Below are 21434 nucleotides of genomic sequence, written 5' to 3'. Positions count from 1 at the left end.
TTCAGAAAACATTGTTGTGCTGCCTTCGACCTATTCGCCGCAAGTGCGCACGCAACTCAGCTGCATAGCTTGCTAGACACCACCTCGGTGCTAACCGAATCTCAGCGCCTTGTGGTGTCTTCTATTCCAAAAATATTGTTGCGCTGCCTTTGGCCCCATTCGCACATCGGTCCGCTACTGCCGCCATCTCACAGGCCAACGGGGCGCCCCACGCCGACTTTCAGCATTGTAGGATGGCCACACCAGTGTACCTTACTAGACACCACCTCGGTGCCATCCGGATCTTGGCATCTCAGCACCTTGTGGTGTCTTCTATTCAGAAAATATTGTTGCGCTGTCTTTGGCCCCATTCGCACATCGGTCCGCTACTGACGCCATCTCACAGGCTAATGGGGCGCCCCACGCCGAGTTTCAGCATTGTAGGATGGCCACACCAGTACAGCAACTTGCTAGACATCACCTCGGTGCCATCCGGATCTTGGCATCTCAGCGCCTTGTGGTGTCTTCTAGTCAGAAAATATTGTTGCGCTGCCTTTGGCCCCATTCGCACATCGGTCCGCTACTGACACCATCTCACAGGCCAACAGGGCGCCCCACGCCGACTTTTACCATTGTAGGATGGCCACACCAGTGCCACAACTTGCTAGACACCACCTCGGTGCCATCCGGATCTTGGCATCTCAGCGCCTTGTGGTGTCTTCTATTCCGAAAATATTGTTGCGCTGCCTTTGGCCCCATTCGCACATCGGTCCGCTACTGACGCCATCTCACAGGCCAACGGGGCACCCCACGCCGACTTTCAACATTGTAGGATGGCCACACCAGTGCGGCAACTTACTAGACACCACCTCGGTGCCATCCGGATCTTGGCGCGTTTTGCTGCCTTCGGCCTATTCGCACATCGGTCCGCTACTGACGCGAACTCACAGGCCAACGGGGCGCCCCACGCCGACTTTCAGCATTGTAGGATGGCCACACCAGTGCTGCAACTTGCTGGACACCACCTCGGTGCCATCCGGATCTTGGCGCGTTGTGTTGCCTTCGGCCTATTCGCACATCGGTCCGCTACTGACGCCGCCTCACGTGCCAACGTATTTTCTCCGCATTTTATACCCTATGCCGCATAACAGGTCATGTGACTTGTTTATAAAACTTTTCATTGGTTCATTTTACTTTTGGCTTCCTAATGATGGAAGGCTTGATCATATGACCTAAAAATAACACTTTTCATTGGATGAAAACTTTTTTTTTTCCCAAACGATGAAAGCCCCACCTTGTTTCTGGATGTTTCACACTGAAGCTGGCGTCACCATGAAAGCACCACCATCTCGTGGCTCCGTCGTGGTCATTCCGTGAGCAATCATGGCAGCCGCTCCCCACCAGAAGCCTGCAGGAGTCGGGGGCCCCCAAAACTTTTGTTGAATCCTCAAGGCGGAGGGGACGCTTTCGAGAATGGGGTCCAAGACCTAGCAGACAAGCGTCCGATTTCCAAGGTGTCCCAGGGCCATTTCAGTGGACCAGGCCCAAAAAGAAAAGAGCCTGCCGCCATTTTGAGAGTCCTGTGGCAGCCGCCTATCGCTGCACCGCAAGAGTGGGCGCAACTCAGCTGAATTGCTGCTTTTGACACAGTGGAGCAAAAGCGGACAGAATGGCAACTGAAACGGTAAAGGGGCGCCCCACTACAACAGACGAGACTCCACCTGGAGAGGCCCGTTCACGCCGCCTCCCCCCCCCCGGGGCGCCCCACGCCGTTATTCGGAGCAGCATTGTAGGATACCAAAACCAGTGCGGCAACTTACTGGACATCACCTTGGTGCCATCGTTCTGCTGCCTTGGAACTATTCGCACAACAGTTTGCTACTGATGACCCACCCCCCGCGACGCCCCACGCCGGATGCCGAAATCAGTGCGGCACCCAGGCAACATCACCTGGGTGCCGTCCAGAAATCTGGACGTTGTGCTGCGTTGGGACTATTCGCACAGCCGACCGCTACTTCGTTGTTTTTCCCTAAAAATGTTTATATGTTTTTACTGTTTTTGTTTTGTTGTATATATTTATAAGTTATTAAAGTTTTATAATCTTACTACTTTGTTGGAGTGCTATATATTTTTAATGTGACACATAATTGTAAAAACTTTGATGTACAAAGAGTCATCCCTGGAATCTTCCGCTTCAGGCTCGGTCCCCTCCCCAATCACAATACAGGATGGTTTTCAGATAGTAGGAACGCGTGTGCTGTGACGGATCTCATCGAGTGTGGGCCTTGATCTACTATAACTCCTTTGAAGAGGGGTGATTCTTTACAGCTGGGGCCATAAACTACATCTGCAGGGCTAGCTGATAGCCTAGGACCGGCCTGGACAATCGGACACAGAGGAAAAGGAGTGTCAGAGGGTGCGGTAGTGAATAGGGCGAAAGGGAGGTGTCGGGCGGGCACAGGGTGTGATTCTCAGGGAAGAGCAGCGCAGATGGGGGGAGGTTTATTACCCATGCATAAGACAGAGAACGAGGGTGACCAGTGCCTGGGGGAGATGCTTGCGAGGGTGGGGAGCCATGCTAAGGATCGACAGCATGCAGAGAGTGGGTCTGGTCAAGGCATCTAAAATGACTGCCGTGCACGACAAAAGTGTGGCATTTGAAAAAAGGCAAGATGGCGCAGACAATGTTTTTCAACACTTCCTGATTTCCTTCGAATCGAACGTTAACAGACGTTGGGGCATATTACCAAAGTTAAGCGATATTTATCCCTAACGATGCTTAGCAACGAATTTTTTACCGCTAAGCATCGTCAGAAATTATCGCAGATAAACCTTGCTATTATCAAGGTTTATCGCAAATGCCATAAAAAACGACCGCAATGCATTAATATCGCTGAAAACTCAGCGATATTCATGCATTACCGAGCTAATGCTCTTAGCCATGTTATCCACCTCCCATTGGATAACATGGCTAAGAACTGCTCAGGGCAGGTGGTAGCTTTTGGAGATATTCGCGCTTAGCGCGAATATCTCCAAAAGTTGGTAATAGGAGATAGCGATGTTAGCGACTGTTTCCAGTCGCTAACATCTTGGCATGCCCACTTTGCATGTCATTAGTGATAAATATCACTGACATGCAAAGTGGGGCCCAAGATGGTCGCTATCTCCTACTAGCGGTCGCTAACTGGTGTTAGCAACAGCTAGGTAATACAGAGATAATTTTATCTCAGCGAAGCGGAGCGCTGTTACAGATATATATCTTTTTTTGAACGTTAATTTCTCAAAATCCACTGAAGCACATATATTGAGACCTAGCAAAGGCACATCGAGCTACCAGTCCCTACAATTTTGCCAAGTTTCGTGCAAATCCATTCAGCCGTTCGATTATTATTATTATTTTTTTTTTTGCCCCGCGGGGCCCTTTTAAAACCTCCACATCAAACCTAGGGGGTCAGGGAGGATCTACTATGCCCCCTTATGGTCATTTGCCCCTTTGCTTTGGCCTCCTCTTGTCTCTCGATCCTACAGAGAGACAAGATGGCGGCCGCTACGGACCGTTTGGAATGTTTACAGACGCCGGAGAACCAATCAGCTTCGCAAAGCTCCGTTATGTGAAAAGTACGCGAAGCGGAGCCCTGTTACAGATATATATCTTTTTTTGAACGTTAATTTCTCAAAATCCACTGGAGCACATATATTGAGACCTAGCAAAGGCACATCGGGCTACCAGTCCCTACAATTTTGCCAAGTTTCGTGCAAATCCATTCAGCCGTTCGATTATTATTATTTTATTTTTTTTTTGCCCCGCGGGGCCCTTTTAAAACCTCCACATCAAACCTAGAGGGTCAGGGAGGATCTACTATGCCCCCTTATGGTCATTTGCCCCTTCGCTTTGGCCTCCTCTTGTCTCTCGATCCTACCGAGAGACAAGATGGCGGCCGCTATGGACTGTTTGGAATGTTTACAGATGCCGGAGAACCAATCAGCTTCGCTTCACAAAGCTCCGTAACGCGTAAAGTCCGCGAACCGGAGAGCTGCCTGGTCCGCTGTTACAGATATATATCTTTTTTTGAACGTTAATTTCTCAAAATCCACTGGAGCACATATATTGAGACCTAGCAAAGGCACATCGGGCTACCAGTCCCTACAATTTTGCCAAGTTTCGTGCAAATCCATTCAGCCGTTCGGGCTAAAAGTGAGGCCAACCGCCCTATGGAAAACTCAATGTTAAAAACATGTTTTGGGACCCCCCTTTTTTCTCGGCCCCCCCTTGACGAAACCCCCCCAAATTTTCAGGGGCTGCTCAGAAACAAAATGTTCCATTTTCCTGCAAATTTCAGCCAATTCCGTCCACAAACGTCAAAGTTATTAGACATAGAATTTTCAAAAATCCCATAGAGAAAAAATCCTAACTATATATACCTACTGGCGACCGCCAGTAGGTAATACATATATATATATATATATATATATATATATAGGAAATCCGCAACATTCTATTGGGAATTGGCCACCCTGTGGAATTCCCTCCCTCTGTACCTGCGTTCGGAAGCAAGTTTTTTACGTTTTCGTAAACTCCTGAAAACTTTTTTGTTCCCCGCCTGATTTCTGGTGCTGATGTGACGTTGCTATTCTCTGGATAAGCGCGGGGATGCCTTATGGTAACCAGGCGCTATATTAAAACTCGTAATAATAATAATAATAATAACTTTGGCGACGGTGGACGAATTTTCGCGAATTTCTCAAATTAGGTGGCAAGGTCCGCTCCGCTCCTTCCCTCAAAGTTTGGGGGGGATTCGTTAAGCGGGGGCCGAGATAAAAGGGGGGTCCCAAAATGTGTTTTCCCCATGTTAATTTCCATAGGGCGGTTGGACTCACTTTTAGCCCCAACGGCTGAATGGATTCCCACGAAACTTGGCAAAATTGTAGGGACTGGTAGCCCGATGTGCCTTTGCTATGTCTCAAGATATGTGCTCCAGAGGATTTTGAGTAATTTAAGTTCAAAAAAATATATATATCTATAGGCGTGCCCCGGTACGCGCACCGGGGAGCGCTCCAGCGCGCTACGTGAGTTCGCGCGCGGAAAGCTGATTGGCTCTCGGGTGTCTGTCAACATTCCAAACAGTCCGGAGCGGCCGCCATCTTGTGTCTCGGTAGGATCGAGACACAAGAGGTGGCAAAAACAAAGGGAGAAATGACCAAAAGGGGGCAGGGTCGACCCCCCCTGACCCCATAGGTTTGATGTGGGGGCCATAAAAGGGCTTTGCGGGGCAAAAAAAAATAAAAAATCGATTTTCACGGGGGGAGCGCCCGGTACGCGCACCGGGGAGCGTACCGGGGAGCGTACCAAGGGGAAAACCCAGTGAAACAGTAAAGTAATAATTTAAAGTGCTTAGAGGTAGGGTAGCTTTGCATAGAGTTGTTGTGTTGTGTTGGTGATTTAAGTACCAGCATGTAGGTACCAATACAGAGTCTTAAATTCCATGTACACCGTCTCCTCTGTAGATAATGTGCATGTTGTTACAGAAGTTATTGTGGTATATGGAATTCATACCATAGTCTGTCAGGAAAGCAGAAACAACATGGAGGCAGGAGATGAAAAAGAGATGTGAAATACACATTGGAGATAATATAGTGGGAGAAAGGAAGTAACTATGAGCAAAATTACTATGTAACACAAAAAAGTTTCACAGTATACTATAAGTCTCACTTTATATTATATTCATTTTGGTACTATTTCATGAATCACATATAAAAAAGAATAATGTCTAGAACAAGTTTTAATTATTAAATAAAAATTTATTGCTGTGATTTTTCAAAATTTAAAAGAACTTCCAACATTATATCGTCAGGAATGTCCTCATTTTCAGTCCATGATTCCATTTCTTCCACACAATTAACTAACTCTTCGTCCAGAGACTGACCCCATAAAGTCAAAGTCTTCCTCAGGATTGTTCTCCAGAACAATTTCGAAAGAAATATTTGGTTTTCCTTCCATTTTCTTGCTGTAAATTGCATTAAAAATAAATATATCAATAGAGTTAGGGCAATGTTGGGTTTAAGTTTAGACAGGTACTTCTGAGTTTTTAACAGTGAAGTTATCTTTGGGCAGTGTATGGTATCAGGCAGGAAGTAGAAATATCAAAAAAGTGTATGTGAAGAAGCCTAAGTAATTTCATAATTATACCAGAGAAGCCTAACTCAATATATAACTATAACAGAGAAGCCTATCTCAATCTATAACTATAACAGAGGGACAGTAAATAACTATCAGAAAACGTTTTTACAAATTAACTTAAAGTGCCCCATACAAATTAACAACTTACCTTATTAAAAGGTGATGAAGATAAATGGAGAAAAATCTTTAAAGATGTACCTCAGGTAGTTGTAGTGAAAATGGCCGTGTTTCCCTCTCATTTTCATTTATATTCATGTACATAACCAATCAAATGTCAGGAAAAAAAAGTAGAAAATGAAAGTAACATTTTAATTGGTTGTAAATTCTAACACTTCATATGTGTTTTTGTCATGTAATTTACCTCAGGATATTTAGACAGTGCTACAGTTCAAATGGCTCAATGGAATTCCACCAAATTTGGGAAATTGGTAGGGACTGGGATGTAGTAGGGCCTATTCTATATTTGGTGAAAGTGTCTCCAGTGGTTTTTATGTAAATTAACTTTTAAACATTTTTGGGAGCGCTTGCCGATCCGCGCCCCGGTACGCGTAATGGCAGCGCAACGGGAGTCCTCCATCTTGTGTTTCGGTAGATTTGAGACACAAGATGGAGGACAAACAACGTTGGGAATGGGTAAAAGGGGACAAGGTAGACACACCCTGACCCCCTAGGTTTTCTGAGGGGGGCTTAGGAGGCCCATATAGGCCAAAAAAAACAGTTTCTTTTTAGTTTTCCGTGGGGGAAGCGCCTGGTATGTGTACCGGGGAGCGTAACGGGGAGCGTACTTTGGTGAAAATTAGTGAAAAAAGTTAGAGTAAAATAATCATTTTGAGTGATCCGATGTAGGGTAGCCCTGAAAAGAGCTTTTGGGTTCTGTGGCTGATTTAGGTACCTACAAGTAGGTTCCAATACACAGTCTTAAATTCAGGAGGAATATTCTATTCCCCTCATCTGAGAAGTGTACACCATCTCCTCTGTAGATATCTTGCATGTTGTAACACAAGTTATTGTTGTATATTGAACCCATTCCATAGTCTCTCATGTAAGCAGAAACAGATTTATTCACATGTTTCCGTGCTTTCTCAAATTGTGGACAAAATTGCTTGGACCACATCCATTTCTGTCTTTGGCATATATTGGAATATACCAAGGTAGTTTGTGGAAAAAGTGTCATCAATTGCCCAAAGGTGCCCTTTAGAAGCATCTCCAGACCTACCCCAGTCAAAGTGCCTAGGTCATTTCCACCACAGTGCAAAATTATGAGGTCAGGGTGTGGCAGATGGTAAAAGGTTTTCACCAATGGTATCAATTGATGACATCTCAATCCTCTTTGGCCAATCCACTTGATGTGCACATTTGGTAAATCAAGGTTGTGAAAATTTCTGATAGCTGCATACCTTTGAGCCCAGTGAATGTAGCTATGTCCAATAATCCAGACAGAGTACATGGTGAGAGGAGGTTCTGGTGCAGTCAGATGAAGTGTAGGAATGAAATGGCAGTTAGAACAGTAGGAACATGCAGTAGGAGTTTGCAAAAAAAAAACTGTGGAGTTCCAGTGGTCTTGAATCACAAGAAATGATTGGTGGATTCAGATAGTTGAAAACTGAAGGTTTGGGTGCATGGTTCTGTTCTGTGAAAGAAGTAATTTGAATGGTTAAGAAAAAGTCATTAAAAGAAAAGTTGCACCTGATAAGATGGTGTATTGAGAGGTCAAACATCCTTGCTGAGTTCATTTGCAACATTGTAGAATAAACTTTTAACCCTGAGAGGTCAGTGAGGAGGGAGTTGCTATGGTAACAGGCAGAAAGGGCTGAGGGGGGGGGAAGGGTGTTGGTTTGAAAATAGAGAGGGAAGAGTTTTAATTGGTTAACATGAGGAATATGTGTGCAGAATTAGAGGTTTTCTGTGCCATTCATGGTTGCAGTGCCTGGAGTACATACCTTTTGCTCTGCTAAAGAAATAGTGGTATGTGTATCTGACACTGTTCTCAATCTCCCAAAGCATTTGTAAAGGTGAGTTATGATTTATTCAATATAGATAGAGAGTTCAGATTAGGAAGCACATTGAGCTTCTTTGCTGTTGGTTTGTGTGATGCTTTTTGAAAATGCATGGTATCAATATTTGCAAGATAGAGGATTTGTATTTTGTGAAATAGTGAGGTTTTAGTAGTGAAATTGAATGCTTGTACATAGGACCTGCGCTCTGTTTCTAAAATGTTATTTAAAAAACGATTTTAGGGCAAATCAATGGGTTTCAGTAGTGAAATTGAATGCTTGTACATATGACCTGTGCTCTGTTTCTAAAATGTTATTGAAAAAACGATTTTGGGGCAAATCAATGGCTTTTACATTTTTGAGAAGGAATAAATAGTGTGTGCATGATTACATAAAAATATTTGAACCTTTCACAATCATGTCACCTGTGTTACCTCAGATTAGGAAGCAGACTGAGCTTCTTTGCTGTTGGTTTGTGTCATTTTTTGGGTAATGCTTGGTAGGAATGTTTGCAATAGAGAGGAAATGTATTTTGTAAAATAGTGAGTTTTCAGTACTGAAATGGAATGCTTGTACATAGGATGTGTGCTCTGTTTCTAAAATGTTATTCAAAAAACGATTTTTGGGCAAATCAATTGCTTTTATATTTTTGAGAAGGAATAAATAGTGTGTGCATGATTACATACAAATATGTGAACCTTTCACAATCATGTCACCTGTGTTACCTCAGATTAGGAAGCAGACTGAGCTTCTTTGCTGTTGGTTTGTGTCATTTTTTTGGTAATGCTTGGTAGGAATGTTTGCAAGAGAGAGGAAATGTATTTTGTAAAATAGTGAGTTTTCAGTACTGAAATGGAATGCTTGTACATAGGACCTGCGTTCTGTTTCTTAAATGTTATTCAAAAAACGATTTTGGGGCAAATCAATGGCTTTTACGTTTTTGAGGAGGAATAAATAGTGTGTGCATGATTACATAAAAATATTTGAACCTTTCACAATCATGTCACCTGTGTTACCTTAGATTAGGAAGCAGACTGTGTTTCTTTGCTGTTGGTTTGTGTCATTTTTTTGGTAATGCTTGGTAGGAATGTTTGCAATAGAGAGGAAATGTATTTTGTAAAATAGTGAGTTTTCAGTACTGAAATGGAATGCTTGTACATAGGACCTGCGCTCTGTTTCTAAAATATTATTCAAAAAACGATGTTGGGGCAAATCAATGGCTTTTACATTTTTGAGGAGGAATAAATAGTGTGTGCATGATTACATAAAAATATTTGAACCTTTCACAATCATGTCACCTGTGTTACCTTAGATTAGGAAGCAGACTGTGCTTCTTTGCTGTTGGTTTGTGTCATTTTTTTGGTAATGCTTGGTAGGAATGTTTGCAATAGAGAGGAAATGTATTTTGTAAAATAGTGAGTTTTCAGTACTGAAATGGAATGCTTGTACATAGGACCTGCGCTCTGTTTCTAAAATGTTATTCAAAAAACGATTTTGGGGCAAATCAATGGCTTTTACATTTTTGAGAAGGAATAAATAGTGTGTGCATGTTTACATAAAAATATTTGAACCTTTCACAATCATGTCACCTGTGTTACCTCAGATTATGAAGCAGACTGAGCTTCTTTGCTGTTGGTTTGTGTAATTTTTTTGGTAATGCTTGGTAGGAATGTTTGCTATAGAGAGGAAATGTATTTTGTAAAATAGTGAGTTTTTAGTACTGAAATGGAATGCTGTTTCTAAAATGTTATTCAAAAACGATTTTGGGGCATGACTTGGGAATCCATACAGCCGTTCGGGCTAAAAGTGAGTTCAACCGCCCTATGGAAATTAACATGGGGAAAACACGTTTTGGGACCCCCCCTTTTATCTCGGCCCCGCTTACCGAATCCCCCCAGACTTTCAGGGAAGGAGCGGAGCGGAACTGGCCACCTAATTTGAGAAATTCGCGAACATTCGTCCATAGAGAGGAAATTAAAAAAAATAAAAAACTATTACATAATTATACAATATAAAATTTGTTATAAAAAATATTACTTTTCATACCTATAGAGATTTGCTATTAAAAAACCATTGAAATTCACTGAAAAAACCATAGGTTTCACACCAGTTATAGTTAGGAATTAGCATTTAAAAAACCTATTAAATTCACTGAAAAAACCATAGGTTTCACACCAGTTATAGTTAGCTGGAAGTTTTACTTGCATAAAACCATTGAAATTCCCACGTTATAGTTAGTTGTACTCACTATAACTTGCGCGTGCAATGCACTGCTGATGACGTCACATATTACATCACTCATGACATGGTCAGTGACATCACTCATGACATCACTGATGACACCATCCTTGTGACAGAGTGACAGACCTCCTTTCAGTGTAATGTAACCCTTGAAACACATATTCAAAAATAGAAACTAAAATTTTCAAAAAAATGGAGATACCCATACCAGTTACAACAACAAATTCAGTAATTCTACCATCTATATACACATCCACTCATTCACCAACAGTTCTATTTAGTCACTCATACATATACTCACTCATCATATGTACTGATACACCTATACATCCTGTTACACACCGACAGTCATCCAAAAGTTACTCACACACATATTCACACATGCAAATAAACTATTGAACATCCATTTATTTGCATATACAGCTATACACACACTACCACCTTACTTTTAAGGAAACTTACACATACTTACTCTCTTAAACAATCACTTATAGCAACACATACTTATTTAAACAGGAACTCTTACAATCTCTTACTCTCACATATACTCACTTATATACATCGATATTCACATATACTAGATTAAAACATATGTAGTTACTGATAAAGACACTAGTGAGACAGTCATTCACTTACTAACACACACATGTACACACTCATCCACCCATACAGTCCTGCACCTATGCTGTCTTCAAAACACATACAAAGAGAGAATCAGTCATTCATGCATCTATGTGCTAAGTAATACCCCCACCAAACCATACAAACACTCATACTGATACTAAGAAAAACATCTAATAACCCATATACATACACATGTAGCTACTCACCAACCCATGCAGCCACTTATACACAAAGTGAAACACTAATACATATATTTAAATAGTTAAACATTACTCTCTAATATATGTATTCACTAAGATACACTTAATAAACCAGTTAACCAATCAATTAAAAAAAAAACAGCAATGTAAACACTTATTTAAACATTTATTCTTCCATCAACTTTTACATATACATATATAACACATATTTATTTTTTAAAAAGACACACATTCACTGGATGGTGTCATCAGTGATGTCATGAGTGATGTCACTGACCATGTCATGAGTGATGTAATATGTGACGTTATCAGCAGTGTATTGCACGCGCAAGTTATAGTGAGTCCAACTAACTATAACATGGGAATTTCAATGGTTTTGTGCGAGTAAAACTTCCAGCTAACTATAACTAGTGTGAAACCTATGGTGTTTTCAGTGAATATATATGTATAGTGGTCGCCAGTAGGTAGTTATAGTTAGGACCTTGTTTCTATTCCAAAATATTTTTTTTCTTTTCCCAAGAACTTTGGCGCCGGTGGATGAATCTTCACGAAATATTCAAAACTTATGGCACGCTACAGTCAGCTCCTATCTTGAAAGTTTCGGGGTGATTGAGCAAACAGGAGCCGAGAAAAAAGAGGGGTCCCAAAACATGTTTTCTCCATGTTTCCTTTAGGAAACTTTAGACATGGTTACAGCCCAAACTGCTAAACGGAATTACACCAAATTTTGCACGAAAGTAGCCCGTGGCTCAGAAAGAAACCTTTTTTTTAAAAATGTGTAAATCCATTCAGTAGTTGCTGAGAAAATCAAAAAATAAAAGTTTAGATATTTAGAGGCAGGAAGGATCCACGCACCCTCTCGATCACGAGCGTGATTATAATTGGCTGTCAACACTCCAGACCAGGAAGTGTTGACAGCCATCTCATGCCTCGGTAACCGAGGCACAAGAAACAGAAAAAAAAGAGGAAAAAAAAGCAAAGGGAGCAGGGTAGAAACACCCTGAGCCCCTCAGCCTGCTCAGGCGGTCCCACAAGGACACTAAGGGCCCACAAATCATTAAAAAAATCAGCCAGGCGTGGCCAAGATGGCGGCGAGGTAGGAAGCAACTAGCGGAGCTCCTGCCCATCGCCCACCACCTACAGCATCTTCCAGCATTCACAAGGGCCGCCGACTGTGATGATCAGAAGCGGAGTGTGTGCCCGACCTGCCTGACCCCGGGGCCCCGGAGAGGCTTGCGGCAGACGCCTGCAGACGGTGACGGAGGAGAGAGCCCTCGGCGAGTGGGTGAAGGCCTCGAGACAGGGGCGGCCTAAGAGCGGGTCCGCCGAGGCAAGCATCCCTAGCGTGCCGGCCTCTACCTGACGCGGAGGAAGCGAGGAGGAGGGTCCGCTGCCGCAGATCAGCTGGAGGAACCCGACCTAGTCCCTGGGAAGTTCTCTTGGGTGACGGAGCCATCCCGGGTGCGGCTGGGCTTGTAGCAGCGGTCCAGGGCGGGACCAGACCCGCCATTTTCTGCCTTCCGGTGGGGACCCACCAGCCGCCTGTGAGTGAAGCGGCGGCAGGCTGAAAAGGTGTTGGTAGAGGCGGGGCCAACCAGAGGGCATACACCCCCACCAGAACGCTGCGGCTCGGCCGGGGTGTCGACCAGCCCAACTCTTCGCAGCCAGTGCCCAGAGTGACCACCATGGCGGTGTGCCGATCGAAGATGGAGGTCCACACTGCTTGAGCGGGGCCCTGGCATGCTTGGCACCGATCGCGACAGCGACCACAGCAGGGAAGAGGTGCCTTGGAAAAGACGCCCTACAGGCCTGGCCCCAGACGACCGACTGAGAACCAGCCCGGGGAGGTGAGGAGCGTGGTGGGGGCACCGAGGTCCCAGGCGAGCTGGAAGGGGCCTACATCAGAGACGTGCCCTGGGGGGTTTGCAAAGCGCCCACGCTGCCTACCACCATCATCCCAGGGACCATGCAGTGGCTTAGAGACTGTCTCTTCCCGCCTGGAGGGTCCTGGCAACCAATTGAGAGGCCATAGAGATCCTGCATAGTCTGGAGCCCTACCTTTTGTGCAGCTCTTCTGACTCGGTCCCTACCTGGAGTGCTTGGAACCGGGACGAGGGCGCCATATTGTCTGCGCTGGCCTAGCGAGTGGGAGTTCCGGGCTGGTGGCGGAGGACGGGGAGCAGACGCACTGCGCGTCCCGGGCAGCGGCTAGGCGCCTCACTGGAACCACTGACCGGAGCTGCTCCTCCTCTCGTGGCGGCTGCCCGGCGGGCCTCCTTGGAGGTGGAACCCATCCTGCGCTACTCCCCGACGGCCGGTCCACACCTTGGAGCGGGTGTTGGAGATAGGGGGTGCCATCCATCCTGGACCCATATCCTGGTGGGTGGCCTGACGCGTCTGGGTCCCCCTAAGACCACACCTAAGCATCGACCCGGGTGGACATCTCCGAGCAGTGAAGCGGGCACAGCTGCTTACGCACTATCGCCATTGTATTGAAGGTCTCGAGACTATGTCCTTAGCTAGGACGAGGAAACAAAAATCACTGAAAGAGCTCTTTGAGAAAGAATCTTCTGCCCGTGCACCACCAGCCCCCTCACCCTAAATGGAGACGTCTCATCCCCGGCCAGAGGCCGGAGATGACATTATCACCAAATCGTTCTTGGAGTCGCTCTTCAACACCCTACGGTCCGATATACAGACTGTAAAGAAGGAGCTGACTGCTGAGATGCGGGAAATCTGGTGAGATGTGGACAATGTTGGGGAAAGGATGGCCGCCCTGGAGAGCAGAAGCGTCAACGCATCATCAGAACTGACCATTCTGCAACAGGAGGTAATCCGACTGCAAGACCAACATCTTGATATGCAAACCCATCTGGAAGATTTAGAAAATAGGTCACGAAGGCACAACATTAGGATACGGGGGGTGAAACCGTCGGACGACACTAAGGACCTCTTCTCCTTCCCGACGGGCCTCTTCTGCCACATCTTGGGAGCCCCGGCAGATACCCCTATCGTCTTGGATAGGGCGCACCGAGTCGGTCCGCTCCACGTGCCGATCACCCCACCATCCGACATCCTGGTTTGCCTGCAGGACTTCAAAACCAAAGAAAATATACTGGCCAAGGCACGGGCCCTACACCCTATCTCCTACCAGGGTCACTCTCCCGTGCTATATCAGGACCTAGCTTTGCTCACGCTGCAACGCAGGAGGTAGTTCCGCCCAGTGACAGAGTACCTTGGACAACAGAACATCACGTACTCTTGGGGGCACCCGTTTCGCCTTATCTTCCGCTTCCAAGACAGACTGCACCAGATGAGCTCACTCACAGACTCTTGCCAATTGCTGGGCCTAGCGGTGCCTCAGGAAGACAAATGTCATCAAGGCCACAACTCAGAGCCGGAGGCGTCGCCCACGGATGGCAGCTTGTTCGTCGGAGACGGTGATTCCGGAAACCAAACAAACGAGATATTGAGAAGGGGCAGCAGGAGGCTCTCACCTCAGCCGCTGATGGCCTTGCCAAGCAGAGTGAACGAGTTCCTCATGATTTTTCCAGTTGGTGACTCAGGGATCTGTGGTAGGCGGCGGGGGGGGGTTCCGAACTATCATTCTTGTTCACATTATGAGCCCCACTGCGACGACTTCCTGGCTACTCCGGGAAGGCGGACATTGTTACAAGAACATTGTTTTCCTGTTGGGACTGGGTTTTCTGTTATTGATGGTGTTTTGGGGTTTGTCCAAGGGTTTTTGGGGTTTCTTTTTTGGGTATGGGTTCCCTCGTCTACCTTCTCCAATCACCCTTCCGCTATATCTTCCATCTCCACCTGATTTGCTGTCCCCCTCTTTCCTACTGCCTTCTGAAATTGGGGATATGCATAGCCACATAGGACCCTTCTGTCTTAAAGTTGCCGCACGATTCCTTTAAGGTCCTCAGCCTTAATGTGAAGGGTCTGAATAACTCAATCAAGCGCAGGGCAGTACTGAACTATCTGGAACAATCCAAGGCAGACATCTGCCTCCTTCAGGAAACTCATCTTCTATCTAAAGACCATCATAGGCTCCGGTCTAAATACTTCCCCACACAGCTGTTCTCCTCTAGTGCTTCCAAAACTGCAGGGGTAGCCATGTTAGTTTCCCGCTCATTCACAGGCAAGTACTACAGAAAGAAGCAGAAATAAAAGGCAGACTACTCACATGCCAATTCTCGATTGGGGGATGTTATTGGGTTAATATACGCTCCAAATGAGGGACAGGCTAAGTTTCTCCACAATGCCTTATGGGAGGCAGCCACCACCTCGGAGCGTCATCTACTACTTTGGGGTGACCTTAACCTTGTATTCGATAATGACCTCGACTGCTCTTGCCAACGGAGGACGCAAGTAGGTGTTCTTTCACGTGCGGGACAGTCCCATATTAGTAACCTAGGGCTCTTTGACTTGTGGCGGAATTTCCATCCCCGTTCTCGCAGCTATACCTTCTACTCAGGGGCCCACAAGACATACGCGCTCTTAAGATTATTTCCTTAGCTCGACCTCATTTCAAACGTATGCCACTGACGTTAAAATCTTGACAGCCTCACTATCGGACCACTCTCTGGTCTTAGCTACTTTTCACCTGCCGTGCTCCTCCCAATCCTTGAGGCAATGGCGACTACGGGATACTCTTCTGCATCAAGCCAAAGTGACTGAACAAATACAGGGGGCTATTTCAAATGTTCTCACTCTCAATGCTAACCCGGACACTCCCCTGGCGATCTAGTGGATGGCATCCAAGGCAGTCATACAGGGGGAATTCATTGCGATTTCCTCTGCTCAGATACGGGAGAGAAGTCGGAAGGGGGCAGAACTCATGCAGAGAGTGTCTGAGCTTGAGCAACTGCACCAAAGAATGGTAGCCTCCCGTGCCTGGCGACAGCTTTGTGTCGAGCGGAAACAACTCGCGGCCCTGGACCTATCATTCCTACTACACTGGGGGGGATAGGTGCGGCCGTCTCCTCGCCAACAAACTACGAGAACAATGGCAGTGCCGGGGGAGTGCAAGCCATTCACTTGCCTGGGGGAGAAATCATCTTGGACAACACAGCCATAGCTGAGATGTTCCGGGATTTCTATGCGGACCTTTATGCTGGAGACTCCCTTGACGCTCACCACAGTGCTGACTATACCGCCACGGCCCACATGCCTGCCCTGTCCCAGTCCCAGGCCGCTTTCCTGGACAGGCCCATACAAGCGGAGGAGGTTATATCAGCAATTTCCTCCCGTCTCAAACTGAGTAAATCACCTGGCCCAGACGGCTACACGGCCGCATTTTACAAATCATTTATCCCAGCTAGCGCCTATCCAACGAGCCTCTTTAACACTTTCGACCACACCGGCACCATCCCAGGAGAGATGCTGGAGGTGGCCATCATTGTCATCCCGAAACCAGGGAAAGACAGGACAGCTTGCGGGGCATACCAACCTATATCACTCTTGAACATAGACATCAAACTATACACTAGCATACTGGCGGCCCGATTGGCGCCTTACATGGCACAAATAGTCGAGCCGGATCAGGCCGTATTCATCCCCCAGAGGCAGACGAGCGACAACACCAAATGCATTTTACACTTAATAGAGAAAGCGTCCCGCACCCAGGGTGAATATATGCTACAGGCTATAGATGCTGAAAAGGCCTTCGATAGGGTGCATTGGCCCTACTTGGAAATGGTTCTGATGGCTGCTAGGATTGGAGAGAAGTTTCGGACTCGGATACTGAACTGCTATCGCTCCCCCATGGCGACGGTCCGTGTTAATGGATACACGTCTTCCCGCTTCTCTATTGGTAGGGGTACGCGACAGGACTGCCCCCTGTCACCTCTTCTCTTCGCGCTATACATGGAGCCCCTCACGCTTCGAATTCGGAAGCATCCCCTCATCACCGGGATCAAATTTGGGGGAGACGTCCACACTATAAACCTCTATGCGGACGACATCATGCTCTCCATTTTGGATCCGGCCACAGCCCTACGTGCTCTGTTTATTGAGCTAGATGCCTTCGCCAGGGGATCAGGGTTTAACATTAATATGGACAAATCCATGGCTTTAGACCTCTCTCTCTCTCCACACACCCTTGCCTTTTTAAAAGAGGAACAACCGGTGCTATTGGCAACTGCGGCAATACCCTATCTTGGTATTCAATTAGCACCCACACTTCAGGCCACTGCCAAAGCTAATTACTCCTCTCTCCTCACCCACATAAGCACATAACTGAAAAGGTGGAAGCATTGCACGATGTACTGGCAAGGCAGAATCGCTGCAACCAAGATGACGATCCTCCCCCAGGTTCTGTACCCTTCAAACATACTACAACGCTGCCCAGCTGCGATACTTGGTGGAGTGGCAATGGCAGGAGTCAGAGAAGCACTGGCTATTTCAGGATCAAGCTGTTGAGGGTAGACCTCTGCAGGGGATCCCCTTCCTCTGCAAGTCGCACCAGCCACCAAACATATATGCTTCCTTGATCACTGGCACCGTTATGGATATACCTGGGACCACACCAATGTTTCCTCACAACTGTCTCACCCTGACACCATTATTTGACAATCCGTACTTCCAACCGGGTACTGACGCTTGCGCATTTCAGGCCTAGTGCTCCTCACCCTGTAGGTCCCTGGGTCATCTTTTTGACTTAGACGACATCATCACCTTCCCGAGGCTCAAAGATCATTATGACATCACGGAAACAGAACGGCTGGAGTACCTTGAACTCCGACAGTGAGCAATGCATCCACAGGTCAAGCCACAGGCACATCGTTTGCTGACCTCGTACGAGAAGTGGGTTGTAACCCGCGCCTCTGATACAAAAATCATCTCTAATTTGTATAGAATGTTGTTCGCCAACACCATATACACACACAACGCAGGCCGCGCGTGTTGGGAACGGGACTTGGGGAGATCCCTAACACACAAGGAGTGGGACGGCATATACTACAGGGCGCGACACTCAGCTTACCACGTGGGTCTCACAGAAATGCTCACCAAAATAGTTACTTATTGGTATTATAGGCCAGAAAGGTTATACCACTTTGACCCTCGCCAAAGTGACCGCTGCCCGGGGGACTGCGGAGAGGTGGGCACATTGGAACATGTTCTTTCGGTGTGTACCCACATACAGTCATACTGGTCTCAGGTGCTGATGATGTTGACCTACACTTCGACACAAAGATTCAGCAATTTTCCTCTTATGTCCTATTGGGATTACCTAACCCCTTGACATACCCACTCAAATCTCAGAAGGGTCGGTTGATAGCAATTGCCCTGGGGGCGGCCATACAAAACATATTGATACACTGGTGGTCCACCCAACTCCCTACATACTCTCGTTGGCTCCAGAGACTCTGACTGGTGCTGGGTATGGAGAAACTCACACTCACACTGTCTGGCAGAGGGTCGGAGTTCCATGAACTATGGCGGCCCTTCCTGACACTATTAGTGTCAGAATTGAGGGAGCTGACTTGCCCTCGATACCTACGGATTCTTCGCCTCCCTGACACCAGGATTCCAAGTAGCACTCCTAAGATTACCCGCAAGGCTCATCGCTAAACATCGAGCCATCTTCCCTCATGTTTTCCTTCCCCTTTTCATTTCAGGTGGACGAGGGGTGGGTGGGATGGGAGGACAAATGCAGGAGCGGGTGGGGGAGGTGGGGGGAGAGTTTTCCTTTTTCGTAGTTATTTCTTTGTTTCATTGGCGGACCCGCTCTATGCTTCTTACCAATGGTAACTCAGTAATGCGAACATGTTCTCTTCTGCAATATTCAAGAGGATCAGGGGACCTGGTTTCTTTTTTGTTTTGAAATCAATAAAAAGATTTAAACCAAAAAAACTAAAAAAACTAATTTGCACTGGGTGTGCAAATCTGGCAGAGAAAACTTTAAAAAAATGTGTTTAATTGAAACCCCAAGGTGGGCCAGGTCCCGGGGGCAGTAAACAAATGTGTGGGGGGCCCCAATCCCCCCACACTGCCCCAGGGACAACCACCCCCTGGGGCTTTTCATAAATATTTCCGGGGGCACACCCCCCGAAGCCCCGAGGACCGCCAGCCCCAGCCCTCGCAGCCCTGGAAACTGCCACCCCGGGGCTTATTTAAAAAAAATATATATACCTGTGGGGTGATTTGAGCACACGCCGGGGACCACCACCTCCCCGGGGCTGTTCAGATGTTGGGAGGGGGGTCGTGCGGCCCCCCTCCTGGAGCATGTGATGGCCCTGGGCACCGCCACCCCACAGGGCAGACTCCTGCAGTGTTCCAGGGTGCCCACCCCCAGGACACTGCAGTTTGCTATGGCAGGGCGGGAGCCTCGCGGCCTCCGCCCTGTCATAGCAAAGTGTGGTTTGGATTTTGGAAGCGAAAACAGGAAAATTGCTCTCTCTTCCAAAATTCAAACCAGATTGCTTTTCCACACGGGGAGCTGCGTCTTAGCAGCTCCCCATGTGGAAAAGCAATGCCGGGTCTAGCAGAATGCGGGGTGCCGGCTGGGACAGTGGGGGCATTGGGGCTCACACCACGGTCCCCAACGAGAGGCCAGGCCCCAGGGGATGGGGTACCAAGGGCAAGGAGTGTCCCTGGGAGAAGGTGCCCCGAGGGCCCAGAATTGGCCAATGGAGGAGGGGTCCACGCAGCCCCTTCCCATTAATATATATATATTTTTTTTAATGGGGGTCAAGCCCTGGTGGATGGGGTCCCCAGGGCCCAAAAACAGTAAAAATAAGGGGGGCCACACAGCCCCCTTCCCCCAAAAATATTTAAAAAACAACTTGCGATCGTGCCGGAGGCCGCCCCCTCCCAGAAACACTGCAAACACGCCCTGTGGCACGTTTTAAGTTGGGGAATTGATTCCCCTTTAATGTTGTGGGTACCTGGGGCCAACTAGCCCACCAGGTTCCTCCAGTAAGCACTACTGGGCTGCATAGCAGAGTGCTGGTCCAGGCCACGTCCCCTTGTACACCTCTCTGCAACACAGCTCTGTGGCACTTACTGGAGGTACCTGGTGGGCTAGTTGGACCCCAGGAACCCTCAGGATTCAAGGGGACTTTATCCCCCAACTTAGAACATGCCACAGGTCGCTTTTGCACAGTGGTGAAGGGAGGGGGCAGGGCCAGAGAAAACATGTGTGCAAACACTCCATGTGGCACATTTTAAGTCGGAGGTATAAGTCCCCTTGAATCCTGATGGTCCCTGGGGTTCAACGAGAACACCTGGGGCCCGATGTAGGTCGGTCGGTAACGGCCGAAAATCGGTATTTTCGGCCGTTACCGACCGGTATTAACAAAATGGTATGTAGGGCCACATATTTTACAGATTCGGTAAATTTACTGATCGGTAAATTTACCGAATCTGTAAAATACCGAATCGGTATTTTTACCTATTCGATATTTTTGATATGTAGGTGGGACTCTTCTGAGTCCCACATCCCTTACCGAATCTGTATTTTACCATCAAATATATTTGATGGTAAAATACCGATTCAGGTGTGCATGCACATATGTGCATGCACACCTGTGCCATATGACAGGCAGACCTGCCCTTAGGGCAGGTATGCCTGCCACATGGCCCCTGAACCTTTTTTGGGGGTGCTAGAGGGTGTCAAAGTGACACCCCCTGCACCCCCTGCACCCTTGTCAAAATCGGTATTTACCGATTCGGTAAATACTGACCAGTAATGCCCCATTCATTCCTATGGGCTTCAAAGCCCATAGGAATGAATGGAGCATTACCGGTCGGTATTTACCGAATCGGTAAATACACATATTTACCGATTCGGTAAAAAACACATATGGATGGACCTACATGTCCACCCTTCATATTTACTGATTCTTAATTACCGAATCGGTAAAATTCGGTAATTAAGAATCGGTAAATAAGTTTTACCTACATCGGGCCCCTGATTCCTCCAGTAAGTGCCACAGAGCTACTTTGCAGAAAGGTGTAAAAAGGGCGTGGCCTCTGAACACCTCTTTGCAACGGAGCACCCTGACGCATACTGGAGCCCAGTGACCCTCAGGATTCAAGGGGGCTTAATCCCCCAACTTAAAACGCGCCACAGATCGAGTTTGCACAGTGGTAAAGGGAGGGGGCGGAGCCTGAGGGGACATGTGCAAACTCGCCCTGTGGAATGTTTTAAGTTGTGGAATTAATTCAATCGCAATCCTGAGGGTCACAGGGGGCAAAGTACCCCAC

This window comes from Lissotriton helveticus, chromosome 3_1, assembly GCF_964261635.1.
Source record: "Lissotriton helveticus chromosome 3_1, aLisHel1.1, whole genome shotgun sequence".
NCBI lineage: Eukaryota > Metazoa > Chordata > Amphibia > Caudata > Salamandridae > Lissotriton > Lissotriton helveticus.
This window is presented reverse-complemented; position numbering follows the sequence as displayed.